This window comes from Hemicordylus capensis, chromosome 1 (assembly GCF_027244095.1).
Source record: "Hemicordylus capensis ecotype Gifberg chromosome 1, rHemCap1.1.pri, whole genome shotgun sequence".
Classification (NCBI taxonomy): domain Eukaryota; kingdom Metazoa; phylum Chordata; class Lepidosauria; order Squamata; family Cordylidae; genus Hemicordylus; species Hemicordylus capensis.
Genome location: NC_069657.1, coordinates 26,989,910 through 27,009,390, shown reverse-complemented (window position 1 = coordinate 27,009,390; position 19,481 = coordinate 26,989,910). Strand labels below are relative to the sequence as shown.

The 19,481-nt window shown below is 44.5% G+C and overlaps 1 long non-coding RNA gene across 1 annotated transcript in view; it reads right to left on the bottom strand.

The window, feature by feature from the left end:
* Positions 1-17,315: 17,315 nt before the first annotated feature.
* The window catches only part of LOC128340866 (uncharacterized), a 54,954-nt gene continuing 52,788 nt past the window's right edge, over positions 17,316-19,481 (bottom strand). Inside the window, exon 3 of the long non-coding RNA XR_008314041.1 lies at positions 17,316-17,545. This is a non-coding gene — a long non-coding RNA (uncharacterized LOC128340866). The remainder of the gene's footprint in view (positions 17,546-19,481) is intronic.

The window sequence follows — 19,481 nt, the reverse complement described above, 5'->3', positions numbered from 1 at the left end:
CAGGTGGAGCGTCTGACCTCTTGAGCTGTCCTATCGCACCTTCTCAGGTTTACCATATTAGCCAGCTCCTATACCAGGCAGCTCTGGTGTAACCCCAATGAAATGCAGCGTGTTTCTCCCATATGCAGCATGCTTCTCCCATATGGTCTAGCAGTTAGGGTTCATGGTTAGTGGGAGGATAGCTAGTCTTGTGTTAGCAAGCATAAATTGTCCCCTTTGCTAAGCAGGTTCTACCCTGGTTTGCATTTGAATGGGAGACTACATGTGTGAGCATTATAAGATATTCCAGAGGGGATGGAGCCGCTCTGGGAAAAGCACCTGCCTGCTTGCATGCAGAAGGTTCCAAGTTCCCTCCCTGGCATCTCCAAGATGGGGCTGAGAGAGACTCCTGCCTGCAACCTTGGAGAAGCCGCTGCCAGACTGTGTAGACAATACTGAGCTAGATGGACCAATGGTCTGACTCTGTATATGGCAGCTTCCTATGTTTCTAACTCTACATTCAGATGGGTCACTGGTATAGCTCTACATTTATACATAAATAATATTTCTTTCTTTATTTACCTATGTACTTATTTATTTGACAATATGTATATCTCACCCCTCCATTACACTACTGCTTGGGGCAGCTAACTAAGTCAGTAGCAGCAGCAACAAAATTTATATACCACTTTTCAACCAAAGTTCTTAAAGCAGTTTACATAGAAAAATAAATAATAAATAGATGGCTCCCTGACCCCAAAGGGCTCACAAGCTAAAAAGAAATATAAGGTAGACACCAGCAACAGCCTCTGGAGGGATGCTGTGCTGGGATTGGATAGGGCCAGTTATTCTGCCCTTGCTAAATAAATATAAGGGAATCACCCTTTGAATCACTACTAAATATAAGAGAATCACCACTTCCTGGGGCTCCAGTGGCCGGGGTGCCATGCGGCAGCACTCCCCTTCCCCCGATCCCTGGAGCTCCCCAGTGAGCTGTGGCTAGGCATGGGAGCGCCCCACTGAAGCCACCCTTCATCTGGGCGGCCGATCTGGCCACTGCTCGTTTGCAGGGAGAGAGGGCTAAGCCCACTCTCCCCTCATAACCCCATGAGGTTCTACACATTGAACGTGTGTAGAGCCTCAATGTGTTCAATAAATTAACATTGAATGCTCATTATGATTTTTGACACGGTATACACCCCTAGAGTTGGAAAATGGATGATAGCATTGCAATACTTTCATCTTTCAGCCCTGCTAACTGGGCAAAGAGGCACCTCGAGGCACAACCTTGTAGTCTTCCATTCAAATGCAGACCCTGCTTAGCAAAGGGGACAACTCATGCTGGGCAAAGAGGCACCTTTTAACATGGTGATTCTCTTTATTTAGCAGAGGGAGAGTAACTGGCCCTATCCACCCCCAGCACAGTACTTCCAGTGACTGTTGCTGGTGTCTATTATGTTTCATTTTTGATTGTGAGCCCTTTGGGGAAAGGGATCAATCTTATTTATTTGTTATTTCTCTATGTCAACCACTCTGGAAACTTTTGTTGAAAAGCAGTATATAAATATTTGTTGTTGTTGTTTCAGTGTGTTACTATGTGTTTATTGTCCTGGCCATCAGGACTGCAGCAGCCAATTTTGCAATGGTGTTTTAGTGGTGAAACAAGGAGAAAGGGGGTCCATGTTTGCCCCTGTCCCAGCGGCCCTGCCAGGTGCACACAGCGCATGCATCAATTATGCCTCGCATGTGATGTCACATTTAAAGGGCATGTCCAGAGTTCCAGAGGGCCCCCGCAAACCCTCCGGAGCTCATTCCTAGTTGGCATTTCCCAGCTGGGGGCATGTATTTCCCTTTCTCTCCCACACTTGAGGGAGAGAAAGGGAATTAGATGCACCCAGCCAGCAAATGCCTGCTAGGAATGAGCTCCAGAAGCCTCGTGCAGGCCCTCTGGAACTCTGGCCATGCCCCTCTGCATGTGATGCCACATGCAAGGGGCATGGACACAGCCTCAAAAGGGCCTCATGAGTCCTCTGGACAGGGGCAGATTTGGTTTATTGCCACCCACAGTCAAAAAGACTGTTAAAAATAAAATAAAAATCCACTGTATGGTGGCAGTAGGTTGGGGGGGTTCGAGGGGAAACTTTCCCTCTTTGCCTGGGGCATAGGAACATAGGAAACTGCCATATACTGAGTCAGACCATTGGTCTATCTAGCTCAGTATTGTCTTCACAGACTGGCAGCGGCTTCTCCAAGGTTGCAGGCAAGAATCTCTCTCAGCCCTATCTTGGAGATGCTGGGTGGGGGGGACGTGGAACCTTAAGCTCTTCCCAGAGCGGCTCTATCCCCTATCTTACTGTGCTCACATGTAGTCTCCCATTCAGATGCAACCAGGGCAGACCCTGCTTAGCTATGGGGACAAGTCATGCTTGCTACCACAAGACCAGCTCTCCTCCCCCCCCCCCGCAACCACTGATGCATGATGGCGGCATCAGGGGTGGGGAGAAAGGAGAAAGTCCCAGCACCCTTTTGTGCTTCCCCCCAAAAGCTTCTTGTGACAACAACAAAAGTTTAAAGCAGTTCCAGATCAATAGACCCCGGCTCCCCAATTTGTCCACCACGGAACCACACTTGGAGCCCCGCTTCAGAAAAGGAAAAATTGCAGGCCCATTTTGGTTTTGTTTTGATGAACTCTTTTACATAGCAAAACTACAGACCCGCAATGAGATCACTGGATGCCAGACCCAAGTTTGTTCTCTGAACCAAACATGACCGCAGCCACGAGCTCCGACTTTCTTTGTCTCTTGGGGGGACGGGAAGCTGCAAGCCCCTTCCAGCTGCCCTCCCTCCTCCCAGGTGACTGCACATGCCTCGAGAGGTGGGATTTGGGACTCCCAAGTCCCACCTCTCGAGGCCTGTGCAACCAGTTGGGAGGAGGGAGGGCAGCTGGAAGGAGTTCGCAACCTCCCGTCCCGATAAAAGGGTAACTCTCTGCTCCTCACTCCCACTCCCTGCAGCCTCTGCCACCCCATCCCACCCTCCCTCCCTGGGTTAAACTAGAGGTAAAGAAAAAGAGTTGGTTAAGGCGAGCTCTCTCTTCCTTGCCCCCCACCCACCCCGCTACTGCCACCACTGCACAGTGGCGTGGTTTGTTTTTTTAAGCCATAGGGGGGACTTTCTCCTTGCCCCCCACCCCCACCCTTGCTGCAGCCACCACCGCTGTCCTGGGGAGGGGGGCAGAATTTGCCGCCATAGGCAGATGCCTCCTCTGCCTCTCTGGTAATCCGCCATTGCCTCTGGAGCTCATTCCCAGCCAGCGTTTTCTGGCTGGGTGTACATTTCGTTCATTTTCTCCCTCGCAGAGAGAACAAAGAAAACGTACATCTAGCCAGCAAATGTCAGCTGAGAATGAGTTCTGGCCACAGGGAGGGCTGAGTCAGGTGGCTCCCAGGATCTGGGCAACCCAGGCTCTTTGAATCCTTCTACCGTATTATAACTTTGCCCCTGGTTGTTTTTACCCTAATCATAAGGGGATAGAGATGATAATACACGGAACACCGTAGGTGCAACAAAGCTATCACCTATTTTCCATCTCCGGGGGGTAGACATTAACAAAAACCTCTATGAGCAATAGTCCTCTGAGATGGCCAACATTTGCAGGCCTGGTCCTCATGTGAATGCAATTCTCCTTCTATTAACTGAAGGAGCTTAGAGTCATGAAGCTCGGTAGAACAAAAGGTTAGGCTTCTTCCACAGTACAGCTGTGCTAAAATAGGACCTTTGGGGATGTCATCAGAGTGTGACCCACCAACTTGCATCATTCCAATATACAGAACATTTTCCAAACATAAGTTTGCCACAATCACACATGATATTTTTTAACGTACACATTTTAAAAATATCTTAGGTCTGTGCCTAAACAATATCATGTTTGAATTGGTTGATAGATTAGCACTGGTAACTGCAAGCTGCTTTGTGGTTGACGTACTTCTAGTGTTAAATCCCATGTTAAATTTGTGCTTTTAAAAAACCTCTAATATAAAATCAACCCAAGGAAAAACAATTTGGGACTTCACCTTAATTGAATCAAAAGGACTGTTTTGGATGTTGTTTAAACTGAGCAATCAAAGGGGAAAAAATATTCCTACATAACCACTCTCAAATTGCAATGCATTTCACACCACATAAAAGCTAACTCCCAGTGCTGCAAGACAGCTTAAGAATGCTTGCCCCGATCCCTAAAATATATTGACATAATTTTATTGGAATGTATTTATTCGCTAAGGCCAAATCAGTGACCTTCTGTATTTTTGTGCGTAATCGTCTATTCTTTTCCCTTGATCATGTTAATCTGACTAATGACAAATTACCATTCTGCTCATTCAGTTTCTAGATTTACAAACTCGCACTCCTGCTTTCAGGGAGACTGAGAAATCAGCTATGCTCGCTAATGCCTCCATGGATTGCCTGACACATCGCCGTTTTTTTATATTCCCTTTTAAAGCATTCAGCTTGCGAGAAATAATTTATAAATCTGGCTATCACTTGCACTTATCCTCTTACTGCTTGTGGGGGGGGGGGAGAACAAGATCAAATTGGGAGGATTAGTAACAATTTAAGAACTTTATTTGCTTCCCTTAACCCTTTGTAGAGTGGACTGCCACTAAAATTTGTGCCTTCAAGTGAGCAGGAGGCTCTTGGAGGTGCTTGGGGAGTCAGGGTGGGGGCATCATAGAAGCAGTCTGTTTATTTGATGATGGCATATAAATGTAAACAACTAAAAGGTTGTCTTAAAAAAAAAAAAAGGACTTCATTTCTGCTTTCCACTAAGCTCCCCCATTCATGGTTGGACTAGGACCGGGGAGATCTGATTTCAAAGCCCTTTCAACCTTGAAACTCACTGAAGCTATTCTCATGAGTGGCAAAAACCAGGCTAGGGAAGCCCAGCCCAGTTTTTGCTGCTCGTAAGAACTACCAAGTGGCCCAAACACTGGGTTAAATGATCGTGCGTCAGCCACGGCCACTTGCAGTTGCGGCAGGCACACTTGGGGGGGAGGGGGGCTCCCAGGGGGCTCCAGGGGACTTCCCCGCCCCTGATCCCCAGAGCTGCCAGCCCATGGGAGAGCTGCCAATCGTCTGGGCGGGCAATCGTCTGGGCGGGCAATCCGCCCACCCAGGAACCACGCCATGATTGTCTGTGGGGAAGGTAACGTTAACCCTCCTTCCCCGCAGTTAGCCCCAAAGCGCTTCACACTGATTGTGAGAAGAGCTTCACTGAGTGACTCTGGACCATTCACTTCTCTCCCAGCTTAACCTACTTCACAGGGTTATTGTGAGGATTAACATAACCATGTACACTACTCTGGGCTCTATTTCTACATGTATATCCCACGGGGGAAGAGCGGGATATAAACGTAAAAATAGATAGATAGATAGATAGATAGATAGATAGATAGATAGATAGATATCATTCAAGGATGTTATTCTTTTATACAACATTCCTTTACACAAGGATAAGGCATTGATTTTATTATAGAATTAAATCTGTTATCATGGCAGGGTGGGGCCTGCGGTCTGGCAGGAGTTCTGTACAAGTCTGCAATAAAAAGGCTAACTTGATCCAGCCTCCCAGATTCACTAGGTTTGAGGCTACCACTCAGACTAACATTGGCCTGGTTCACACAATGAGCCCTTTCTCTTGACCAATGAAAAAGGGCAATAGGGTTGGCAGGGAGGAAGCCCTGAAGAGCTTACCTCCCTGCAGATGAGCAGTTTCCTTTCCGTGGGTGGGCAGATCACCCGCCCAGATGAACACCGGTTACAGCTGGTAGTTCTGAGGGTCAGGGTGCTGGGACCCATCAGCTCGCATCACCCCGTCCCCCCAGAGCACGGTGCATCATGGGGTTCCCCCCTCCCCAAGAGCACTGCAGTCTGCTAGCTACAGCTACTTGCAGCCATGGCTGACGGACAGCCGGAAAAACTAAGTTAAGGGAAATCCTGCTCCCTCAATCTCAATTTTGAAGTATGGCTCCATAGGCGGATTTGCCACCGCAGTGCCCCCAGGATTGGGCCCAATCCCAAGGGTACACACGGACATGCTAAACCAGGCTGGGCTTCCTTATCCTGGTTTTGCATGCACGTGTGAATAGCCTCAGTCATTTGAATCCAGGTTTAATGTGGTTACTAACGTTAGTGTGATCGTGGCCATATTCTCATGGTCACTGCAATCGTAGTTAAATGCTGGTTACCGACCCTGGAGTGATCATGCGAACCCATACCATATTTCTCACAGGATGCAAACGAACACCGGTGAACTAACAACACTTTATTCAATAATAATCAATTTTAATAGAGTGAGGCGCTTCACACGACACATGTGAAGCTCCTGAAGCTTAGCCCGCTCTCCCCGCAGTCAAGCAGCCCCTCGTAGCTGGGCAGCCGTGTCTGCCGCCCACATGACTGCCAGCTCAGGGGCTGCAGGGATCGAGGGCCGTGCGGCCCTCAGATGTTCCAGGATGCCCCGCATGAGTGCACGGGACATCCTGGAGAGAGGATGCAGCCTCCCAGCCGTGGGTCTACTCATGTCACCACGCACCACGGCGACACACGAACAATGAAATGAGGTTAATGGACTGCTCACTCCATTAACTTCATTTAAGGGAATGGTGGTTTAGGCGGGCTAGCCGCCTTGGGAACAGCAGGCTCGCCCGTAAGCTCAGTGGTTCCCACAACCACTGGAAAGCAGGCTAAGCTCCCTTAGCCCAGTTCGTAGTGGTTGTGGCAATAGTTTCAGTGAATAACACTAAGGCTATTCACACAATGGGAGGAAATCGGGCTAGCAGAGGCTAGCCAGATTTCCTCCCATCGTGAGAACCATTGGGCTCGGCTGCAAGCCCGGTGGTTCTTGAGCGGGTCACCCGCTTAAGTAGCCCGGCAGTTAAGCCGGGTTTTCAGAGTGAGCGCTCCGTGAACCAGGTTTTTCTGTTCATGAGTTGCCACGGGCTGGCTCCGTGGCGCAGCTACTCATGAGGAGATCCCTGACCAGGAGGCTGAAAAGCAGCCTCCCAGTTAGGGGTCTCTCTAGCATGTCCTGCACACTCGTGCAAGGCATGCTGGAGCTTCCAGGGGCCGTGCAGCCCCCAAACTCCCCAGCCCCCACCGGCTCCGTGATGGAGCCGGCAGTTGTGTGGGTGGCCACTGCGGCCGCCCAGAGCAGATTGTCTGCTCGTCTGCAGGGAGAGCAGGCTAAGCCTGCTCTCCGCACTGACCATCCCCAGGCAGCTCCCACTGATCGTGGGAACTGCCTCACTGTGTTTAATAACATTGATGTGTTATTGGGAAACACTGCTGTTACCGTACTGTAAATACCTCCCCTGTATGAACTCCTCCCTACACTATGTGTAGTGAAGGAGGAGTAAATAGCCTTTTGGAAAACCTCCGGGGAGGGAACAGGAAAGACTGTAACCACTGCTAGCTAGAGGAAACTGTAGAAACCCACTTCTACACAAATATAATCCTAGCTGAACTGAATCAGTCAATGAGGCTGTTCTCACTTGCAGCCAAGACCAAGCTAAGGAAGCCAAGCCCGGGCTTGGCTACGCATAAGAACCACCGGGAGGGTTGCGGCTCCCAGCAGCACCTCAGCAGCAAACCTGCCTAGGGAGCCCGCCTCGTAAATGATGTTAAGAGAGCAAGCGCTCCCTTAACCACGTTGCCCTGATTGTGGTGCTGAAGCCCTGATGAGCACCCTCATGGTGCATTGTGGGTTTTTCCGGGGCCAGGACGATGAATCCCAGCCCCTATACTTCCAGGCTCCCTGGGGCACCAGCAGACTGTCTGGGAGCATGATCTGCACACCCAGATGGCCCTCAGAGATCGTCAGCAGAGAAGGTGGGCTTCTGCAGCCTTCCCCACCACCCTGCCCTCCCAGTCGTGAGAACAACTTCAATGTGGGAAATTGACCTTCAATAGTATCCCTCCTTAGAATTCTCTGATTTTGCTTATATATTCCTCCTTTCATAATGCGAGAGTGGATGGAGTATGATTATTTTTTTCTCAACCACCACAAAGGTCAGAATTCTAATTGTTGTTGTTAAACGAGCAGTAAGTGCACATCACGGGACTTTTGTTGCTAGGCTTCCAAAAACACCTCCAAATATAATAGATCTCTTCATTCACTTCCAAGGTTCAGAGACAGAGAGTTTTATTACATCATAACAAACAGGTTAATGTTCTGACAGCTTGTTTAAACACATGTACAAACTCTTCCTTTCTATCAGAATGACAGGAGACTGATAGAAGCGGAACAAACACCTATCTATGCCAGTTTGTCAGGTGCGTATTTAATAGTAGAGTCAGCATAGTAGAAATATTAAGAGAAAACAATGGAACCACCAGAAGATTTATAGTCTGAAGTGCATACAGAAACCAGGTGATATATCTTTTGGTATGAGGCGAGTCTCATGATCAGTGAGACTCGCTGAGAGCAGGTTTGTGGGGAGAGTGGGCTTATGTACATGTGGGTGGCCGATCCATATGTACATTGGATTGGCCACCCACATGACTGCTGGCTTTGTCATGGAGCCGGCGGTAGCTGCAGTGATTGGGGGCCATGCAGCCCCCAGAAGTTCCAGGCTCTTCCTGGAACTGGAACATGCTGGAACATGCTGGAGAGACCCCCGAGCCCAGGAGGCTGCTTGCAGCCTCCCAGCTGAGGGTCTCCTTGTGTGGTGCCACACCGCAGAGCTGCACCGCAGCAATACATGACCAAAAAAAAAAAAACGGGTTAGCTCCTCTCCGCTAACCTGGGCTAAGGGGAGGGGGAGTTAAGCGGGTGACCCACTTTGGGGAAACCAGGTTTGCCTGCGAGCCCAGGGGTTCCCACGCTCCGATTTAAGCTCCCTTAGCCCATTTTCCGGTCCACTGACCGTGAGAATACCCTCTATGTGTATATATTCCACATCTCCTACAATGACATTTTGTAGAAGTGTCAGGTAAGAAGTCAGGTAGGGAGATCTTCTGGAACTTTCCGACATTCCAATTCTACCTTTAAAGAAGGAGGGGAAAGTGACTCCATGTTTGCTCAATGACTTTTGCAGGTGTGAGGAATTATCAGTGTGGAGGATGAGAGCAGTGCTCTGGCTGTGTATATGGTTAGAGACAAATAATTAAGCAACTTGAAAGTGCTAGTGAGACTTTGGCAGCTTACCAGTTGCTCTAAGTGTATACTGTTTGCTTTGGGTTAGCCTGGAGAAAGAGAGGTTGGCTGAAATCACACACACACACACCAAACTCTCCACAGCAGGGATGCTCAGAAGTGGTGGCCAGCCATCACCATTACGGCACTTCCCTTTTCACACCAATGCCTCTGAAACCATGAGCAGTGAGGTCCAGGATAAGACAGTGCTGGGGCAGGACTTCCTACCCCTTTCAGTGCTGTAACCATGAACAGCGCTTGGGCCACTGTCTTGCTCCCTTGCAGCAAACTTCTCCTGGAATTAAAAGGTGTTGATGTTAACATGATCCTTCATTCTGTAATTGAAAAACCTCCAGCTTCAGAGGCACAATGCCTCTGAATACCAGTTGCCGGGGATCAACAGCAAGAGAGAAGGCATGCCCTCGCCTCTTGACTGTGGGCTTCTCAGAGGCATCTGGTGGGCCACCGTGTGAAACAGGATGCTGGACTAGATAGGCCTTGAGTTTGATCCAGCTGGGCTGTTCTAATGTTCTAATTTTTTTGTGCTGGCTACCATTTTTTGGCTGACTGTCCAAAGTTTGGGCAAAAACAAAAACAAAAAAGTGGACGGGAGCTTCCGGAATCCTTATGTCTGCCCACTCTATTCTAGAAGAGCCAAGTCTTTATAACCTTCTTGAATGAGGTCAGGAACTATGCCTGGAAGATTTCTCTAGAAACAGTGCTCCACAATCGTGGTGCCACCACCAGAAATGTCCTGTCTCTGGTCACTGCCAACCAAACATAAGATAGTGGCAGGTCAGAGAGCAGGGACAGAGGGCAGGGGTTGAGAAACTGATCTTAAGATCTGGGAAGGTTCATATGCCATTTGTCCAGTTTGGTGTATTTATTTAGTCATTTCATTCATTAAATCCTTTTGAAAACTGTATATAATCTGAAACAATAAAACAACTTTTATGTATTTAGCACCATTAGTATCTATAAAAAGAACTGGTATCAAACCTAATATGGATTTGGAAATGAATTGAAAAGTAAATAAATATTTTATTGTAGTTCAGACTCAACTTATGCACTATTATTACTATATGAAGTAATGAAGCATATTTATTTTTTATAAATTGTTTAATTTATAAATATAAGAAATCCAGAAATATTAAATATTATAACATCAAATCCCAATCTTTATGATATGTATAAGTGAAACAATTTTTTTAAAAAAACATAACCATGTACACTTCTCTGAGCTCCTCGGAGGAAGAGCGGGATATAAGCGAAAAAATAAATGAAATAATTAATAAATAAATAAAATCAAAAGAAGAAAAACAATTTAAATTATTATATTAAACCAAAAAGGAAAGAAGGAGTCCTATGACATAAATCAGTTTAAATTTAAAAAAATATTATTAAACATATGTATATATATCACTTTTCAACCAAAAATGTTCTCAAAGCAGTTTACATAATGAAAGAAATAAGATGGTTCCCTGCCCTCAAAGGGTTCACAATATAAAAAGAAATATTTATCTAATACATTTATGTAAATATTTAATATATTTATATAAAGAAGGTTCACAATCATTTATAACCAAAATAATTATTTTTTTTAAAAAAATTAAAAACAATATTTAAAGCCTAAATATAATTCAGCTTAAAACAAATACAAGGTAACTACCAGCAGCAGCTACTGGAAATATGCTGTGCTTGGTTGAATAGGGACAATTGCTCTCCCCTTGATAAATATAAGAGGGTCACCACTTTTAAAAGTGCCTCTTTGCCCCAGTTAGCAGGAAGTTATGGAAGACAGTCTGATGCATGGCTACTGCGGGTCAGTGCCTTTTCCAGGGCCTCCCTGATAATCTATAGTTGATCTGATGTCATTGCATGAGCTTTCCCTCTCCCTCTCGCTCACTGCAACATTGGCTGTCTCTTGCAGGAGTGTGCGGAAATGTGAAAGCAATGACATCATGTCACACGTTCTTATTCAGCTACATGCTGCCAGAGAGAAGCAAGAAGGGGATGTAGGTCTGCAGCACCCACGCGAACCTTCCTTTAACTTGCAGTGTAACAATTTCGGCCTCAGTGTGAAAATTATGAGTTATGACCGTCAATGAAACCAGATAGAGATAATAATGCCATCATAATCAGGGCAACTTTAATAAGGCATGTAAAGCTTTTAAACAATAATAACTGTAGGAGAATGTGGTCATTTCAATAGGGGTGTGTGTGTGTGTAGTTCATTACCAAAAACACCAGCTACAGCAGCAGCTTAGCAAGCAAATCAGGCAGCACTGTACCCCATCTCTGATATGCTATCAGAGGAAGGAAATTTGCAATAAAGATCAAAATGGTGTCTCAGCATACTAATGATGACAAGGGCGACAAGTCCCAGGGCACACGGAGACCACAAGAGTAATCTAGGCATGAAGCAGCCAATCAGAAGAGCCTTCCTCGCCGAGCGCAACAGGAAACCCTCGTTGTTTATCTGCTCTGCTTCTTCATCGGTAAAATGTCACTGCACTCCATAGAAGCGAGCATATTGTTAATTTATCAGCAAATCGAAAGTGGAATAAAAATACAGAGCTTTTATCCTCAGCTTCTGCATTTCTTTCTATTTTCTTGGACCAAAACAAGGGAATAACATGACTAATAAGGAGGGGGAAGTGTTTACTTGGAGCAGGGGAGGGAAAGTATGCCTTAGGCAAGCATCCTCTTAGGCAATCAGTACCCCTTAGCCAAGATATGGGGCAATCTAAATTATGCTAACCAGGAAGAATATTTCTGCCCCAACCTCCATCATGTTGGTGGGAATGGAAAGTTGCAGTCTAACTCAGGGGAAGTGGCAGTTGACCACACTTCGACTGGACCCCAAGCTTAAAGGAGGCCTCAAATTTACTACCGCCACTACTACTACAAATCTTTATATACCACAGTGGTGTAGTGGTTAGAGTGCTGGACTAGGACCGGGGAGACCCGAGTTCAAATCCCCATTCAGCCATGATACTAGCTGGGTGACTCTGGGCCAGTCACTTCTCTCTCAGCCTAACCTACTTCACAGGGTTGTTGTGAAAGAGAAACTCAAGTATGTAGTACACTGCTCTGGGCTTCTTGGAGGAAGAGCGGGATATAAATGTAATAATAAGAAGAAGAAGAAAAAGAAGAAGAAAAAGAAGAAAGGAGAAACTGCAAGAAACGTAGAAACACCAAATAAAGAAGAAACAGTGCAATTCTGGGGGAAATTATGGGACAATCCAAGAGATTATAATAAAAAAGGAGGCTGGGTGAAAGAGGTTGAAAAATGTAACCAACAAGTGCAAGATCTAATAATAACACCAGAATTAATAAGTGAAAGAGCAAAGAAAATTAGAAATTGGCTTAAACCCCTAACAAGCCTCATAAACAAATATCAAAACAGTTCAATCACATTTTGCAGGGTGGTGATATTGAACAATGGCTAACAACTGGGAAAACACATCTCATCATGAAAGACCCAGCAAAAGGTGCAGTTCCAAGTAATTATAGACCGAGAACCTGCCTGCCAACCATGTTCAAATTATTAACTGGAATAATAGCAGATGAAGTGATGCAACACTTATTAACTAACAAACAGCTTCCAGTTGAACAGAAAGGAAATTGCCCAAACACCAGAGGCACAAAAGACCCGCTGCTGATTGACAAAATGATTTTAGAAAACTGCAAGAGAAGAAAAACCAATCTAAGTGTTGCATAGATTGACTACAAGAGACCCTTCGATTCATTGCCTCACACATGAATACTAAAATGTTTAGAAACAACTGGTGTCAGCAAAAACATTCAGATATTTATTTTAAAAAGCAATGAGCATGTGGAGTACACAGTTAACAATCAATGGTGAGACACTTGGACAGGTTAGGATTAGAAGAGGCATTTTCCAAGGGGACTCACTATCCCCTCTATTGTTTGTAATTGCCATGACCCCACTTTCACAAATACTAAACAAAACAGGCCTCGGATACCAAACATCTAAAACATCAAGTAAAATCAACCATCTGATGTACATGGATGATCTGAAGTTGTATGGAAAGTCCCAGTGAGAAATTGAATCACTGCTAAACACTGTCCGTATATTCAGTAGTGACATAGCAATGCAGTTTGGACTAGACAAGTGTGCTGCATTAATAATGAACAGAGGGGGGGGGAAGAAAAACAGAAGGAATGGAACTGCCCAATGGAAGCAAGATCAAGAACCTGGAAGAGAAAGAACCTTACAAATACTTGGGCATTCTCCAGGCTGATAATGTTGCACACACTGAAGTTAAAAGAAAGATGGGAAGTGAATACACCAGGAGAGTTTAAAAAAAATCCTCAAGTCCAAACTCAATGTCGGGAACACCATGCAAGCCATAAACACCTGGGCTATACCTGTTATCAGATACACTGCAGGAATAATAGACTGGACCCAAGCAGAGCTAGAGACGCTGGATCGTAAGACCAGGAAAATAATGACCATCAATCATTCTCTGCACCCCCGCAGTGATGTCGATAGGCTCTACCTCCCTCACAGCTCAGGTGGAAGAGGAATGCTGCAAGTCCATCAAACAGTAGAGGAGGAGAAAAGAGGCCTTGAAGAATATATCAAGGACAGTGAAGAAGATGCACTTCAAATGGTCAATAACGAGAAACTATTCAACACCAATGAAACAAAGCAGGCCTACAAGAAAGAACAAGTCAAGAGCCGAGCAGAAAAATGGAGAAAGAAGCCACTGCATGGTCAATATTTGCACAATATAAGTGGAAAACCAGACATCACCAAGACCTGGCAATGGCTTAAGAATGGTTACTTGAAGAAAGAAACAGAGGGTTTAATACTGGCTGCGCAAGAACAGGCACTAAGAACAAATGCAAGAAGATCAAAATTTTAAAAAAATCCACAACAAACAGCAAGTGCCACCTTTGTAAAGAAGCAGATGAAACAGTGGACCACCTAATCAGCTGTTGTAAAAAGTTCACACAGACTGACTACAAACAAAGGCATGACAAGGTAGCAGGGATGATACACTGGAACATCTGCAAAAAAATACAAGCTACCTGTAGCCAAAAATTGGTGGGACCATAAAATTGAAAAAGTGGTAGAAAATGAAGATGTAAAAATATTATGGGACTTCCGACTACAAACAGACAAACATCTGCCACACAATACACCAGATATAACTGTAGTCGAGAAGAAAGAAAACAAGTTAAAATAATCGGCATAGCAATACCAGGGGACAGCAGAATAGAAGAAAAAGAAATAGAAAAAATCACCAAATACAAAGATCTACAAATTGAAATTGAAAGGCTGTGGCAGAAAAAGACCAAAATAATCCCAGTGGTAATTGGCTCCCTGGGTGCAGTTCCAAAAGACCTTGAAGAGCACCTCAACACCATAGGGGCCACAGAAATCACCATCAGCCAATTACAAAAAGCAGCTTTCCTGGGAACAGCCTATATTCTGCGACGATATCTATAACAATTGACTATAAAATTCTGGCATCCCAGGTCCCTGGGAAGAAGACGCAGGTCCTTGGGAAGAAGAATGTCTGGATAAAACAAACCAGTCAATAACACCTGTCTGACTATGTAAACAAGAAATAATAATAATATATACCGCTCTTCAACAAAATTCTCAAAGCGGTTTACATAGAAAAAATAAATAATACATAAATACTTGCTAATGTCTGGCACAGAAAAAGGCTAGAAAAGCATTTATTAAATTAAAAATATTCAAATTTGACTCACTCTTTTTTCAGGGTCTTATTCCGTGTTTGTGTATCGTCATATTTAATTTATATTATGGCTAGGGGCCTCAAAAGCGAGAAGTGGTCCAGGCCTCTCTGGACTTCTGAGAGGGCTTGCAGTGGCCTACATCTAAATAATGAGTTGTGCACATCTGCATGTGTTCAGAGGGGATGAGTGCTTTTCAGCAATCTCCTCCTTTCCTTTGCAGCCACTTGTGGGTCCTAAAAATATGTGCCTGATGGTTATGGGACCTTCAAACAAGTTCTCAGGAGGTACAGCCACAGAGAAAAGTGGTGAACATGCCGGTAACCTCCAGGCTTGACTACTGCAATACTCTCTACATGGTGCTGCCTTTGTACCTAGTCTGGAAACTGCAATTGGTGCAGAATGCTGCTGCCAGATTGGTCCCCGGGTCATCCCAAAGAGACCATATTACTCCGGTTTTAAAATAACTACACTGGCTACCAAAAGGTTTCCGGGCAAAATGCAAAATGCTAGTTATTACCTATAAAGCCCTTATCCGCTTGGGCCCAGAGTATTTAAGAGAATGCCTTGTTTGTTATGAACCCTTCCACCTATTAAGATCTTCATGGGAGATTTGTCTGAGGGTGCCACCAGCTCATCTGGTGATCACTTAGAGGCGAGCCTTCTCTGTATTTGCCCCAGGGCTGTGGAACGCACTTCCTGCTGAGATTAGAGATGTCCATCCCTGTTGACCTTTAGGAAACAACTAAAGACACACCAGGCAAGCTTTTTAGCTGTTTAGTGGTTTTCAGCTATTTCATTAGGAATTTTTATGTTTTAAATTTTAAATTTTTTTTGTTTTGTTTTAATGTTGTAAACTGCCTAGAGACTTTGATAGCGGATGGTATACAAATATGTGAAATAAATAATAAATAAATAATACGGGGGGAACGCCAAAACTCACTCCTCCCCTCCAAGCCCACATTGAAGTGTTCCTCACTGCATTTCTCCTTTTTCCATGAACAACTTCAGCAGGATTCCATATGGGTTGCAATAATCAGCAGAAGGCAGAAGCTAGGTGCCCAGCACTAATTTATAAAAAGCCTCTTCAGGTGTTGAATGTATGAAGAAGACGTCTCATACGGAGTCAGAATATTGGTCCATCTAGTCCAGTTTAGTTTATTCTTGCTGGCGGCAGCTCTCCAAGGTCTTAGGCAGGGGTTTCTCTCGATAGTATTGCCAGAGATCCTTTAATTGGAGATGCTAGGGTCTTAAGGTGCACCAAACCAGACTTTTGTGTACTCACGTGCAAGATTTCTTGTCTTGTCAGCTACCCATTTCATCCTCATAGATGAAGATATTCTGCAAAAGGATCATATATTCCTTCTATTGCAATAAATGGATCTTCTAGGGGAGGCCATTGCACATGCTCTGTGGCATATGCTTTCTATGCAGAAGGTTCCAGATTCAATGCAGAGGAGCCATAACTCAATCATAGAGTACATGCTATATATGCAGAAGGTTCGCTCCCTGGCATATCCAAACAGAGCTGGGAACGATCCCTGCCTGAAGCCCTTAAAAGAGCAACATAGGAAGGTGCCTTATACCCAGAGAGACCTTTGATCCATCTAGCTCAGTATTGTCTGTACTGACTAGCAGCAGCTCTCCAAGGCTACAGACAGGAGCCTCTCCCAGCCCTACTCCCTGGAGATACCAGGGAGTGAACCTAGAACTTTCTGAAAGAAGAGCCACAGCCACTACCAGGCAAAACTGAGCTAGATGGATCAATGGTCTGACTCAGTATTCTACATATCTATGATGGGAGTCCCTGCACTGGTAAGAATTTCTGGCTCAGGACAGATCTCTCTCTTTCTCTCCGCTCCTTTCTTCTTTTCATTTTCTCTTTCTTTCTTTTTCTTTCTTTTTGCACATATCAAAACCAAAACCCTACTAATCCATTCCTTCCACATCATAGAAACCTGATGAGAACACTAGCTCGAGAGAACACATGAAATCTGACGTGCCAGCATCTGCACTCCTTGAGTACACTGCACTCCAAGTTTGACCTGGGAAGGAGAGAGGAAAAGAATTCACGAAAAATAAAAGACCTGCCTGTCGACAGCGAGCCATCAAAAAGCAGATATAAATCACACTCCGCTGTGCTCAAATCAGGCTTAAATGGTTTGCCTATGATGATAGCATCAGAAAGATAAGGAACGAACAGTTAGGGTTTTTTTTCAATCCTAATTAAAACGTTGTGCTTGGAGGACAGTAGCTGTAGAGAAAAATGCAAGGTCCTGGTGATAAAAGTTGTGCTCCTAAATACAGACCATTGAGTCAATTAATGTTTACTTAAAATGCTTGTCATCCAACGAAGGAGCTGAGAAAAACGATCAACATAACCGAAAGATTGTGACACCAATTTGCATCCAGTTCCAAGTGCATGTTTTATTTATTTTCAATCAGGACCAATCAGAAGAGAAAATAATCAATGAAGTCGCAGTCATGAGTGGTATACAGCCATCTGGGGGCTCCCAGTCTTTCTCGGCCTGCATCGGAGGAAAGGGAGCCTTTTTTTCCAAGAGCACGAAGGAGCTCCATATGGTTGAGATCAAAGGTGTTGCTGGGTGCATGGTTCTGCTTTATTGCCAGGCACTGCTGTTAATTAGAAAACAAGATCAGAGGCAGTATTAAAATCCAATTAAATTGATATGAACAGATTGCCAAGTGATGTTCACTAATGTATAATTGAGCACCATGCAAATTTCGGTGGCTGGCTTTTGTTTTTTCCCCCCTCACTCTGGAATGAATGATGAAGCTATGAAGTTTTTCCCCTCTCTCTCTCTCGTTGTAAAAGATAAACAAGTTAATGCACTGATCTAGGGGGTATTGCTTCAGTGATTGATGAAAATGAGAGTAGAATATTAAAGTGTGACTTTTTGGGGCTTCTTTTATAATCTTATTTTGTTAGGCGTCCTTCTCTCCCCACCCACCCCCCACCCCCACTCTCCCAATCAGGGAACAGGCTTAGCCGCCTCCACATTCCATCATTTCTGAAACAGAGGACGTTCCTTTGTAGATGGAGATTTGATTTGAACAATTACAAAAGCATGAATATTTCAGGTGAGGAGGCTGCTACCCATGGAATGGCTCTTTTTCCAAGAACTGTCTATAGACTAGAGTGTAGATCCTTGTTTAGAAGCAGAGGCCGCTATTAAATTTAATTACTTCTCTGTGCAGCTTTATATTGAGGGTGGCTTCAAATGAGGGTACCATCTATTAAATTTAATTACCTTCCCCTGTGGCTTGCATAGGAAAGGTACATGGTGAAGGTGCAGCTTTGCTGAAAAGAGGGTTGAAGTTTAGGCAGACAGTCAGCTAGTAAGGGTGAAGGTAACGGTGACCAGTAATACTGAATTAACTATTCTATTTTTCTAAGCCAGTAGTGAACATAGGCCAAAGGAATTTATTCAGTGGTCACTTGTATTGCCTTTGAATTGACACTCCCACCCACCCCATCTCCACTCTTACCCCCCACACCCGCTTTAACATACATGCTTCCTCTTCAGGTATGAGAAATGACCTTTTCTCTAGGCTTTTATACAGCTAATAGCTAAAGATGCTTCTCTAATGAGCACTAGTGACTAAGAAATGTTTGCTTAAATTATATTTATGGATTTGGGTGACTGGTGAGTACTGGCCATGAGACACCCCACCATCTTGGACGGAGGCTTGAGACAAACAGTTTGGCAGTTGATATGTAACTAGTAAAAGACACAAAAGCCTGCATTTCACACTTGACAGGTGAAAAGTAGCCATGAAGGGAAACGTCCAAGTGCACGTTGGGAAATTGATGTTGCTTTATAGAATTAATGTTTGCTGAAATTCTAGTATTCAGCGTGTAGGGTAAAAAATATCTTACAACAGTAATATATAAAACAGTAAGGTAAGAAATATATTACAAAAACAGCATCCATCTGTCTTTAATACACAGTCCTCACAAGTAAACTGATCCTGAAAAATGCTGCCCTGGAATTTTGTGCTGCTTACGGAAGTGAGAAGTACCAAACATAATTATCTAAAGTTTTAAAATTGATAATTTATTTTTACAGTGAGGGATCTGTTTAACCAATATGAAAAAACGCTGCTGAAATGAAGGTCCTGTGATAAATTAACATGCCATAAGTAACGAGAAACACCTATATCAGGCAGCAGCAATATAAGAAGATGCTGAAAGGCATAATCTCAGTCTGTGTGAGAGCAGGCAATGATAAACCCCTCCTGTATTCTACCAAAGACAACCACAGGGCTCTGTGGTCTCCAGGTGTCGACACTGACTCAACAGCACAACTTTACTTTAAGTAACAACCAGGACTCAAGAAACGTTGGCTCAGTTTACCAGCCAATACAAATTTTACTCATCAGATGGTTCCTCGAGCTATATTTGGTACATTACTCATCAGGAGATTTTTCACTCATCAGGCATCATTTTTCACTCATCACAGACAAGCAGATGAATGGATTTCCTGAGTCCTGATAATGCCATACACCATATAGGGCAGTTTCAGATGCAGACGTGCACATAGGTAATTTT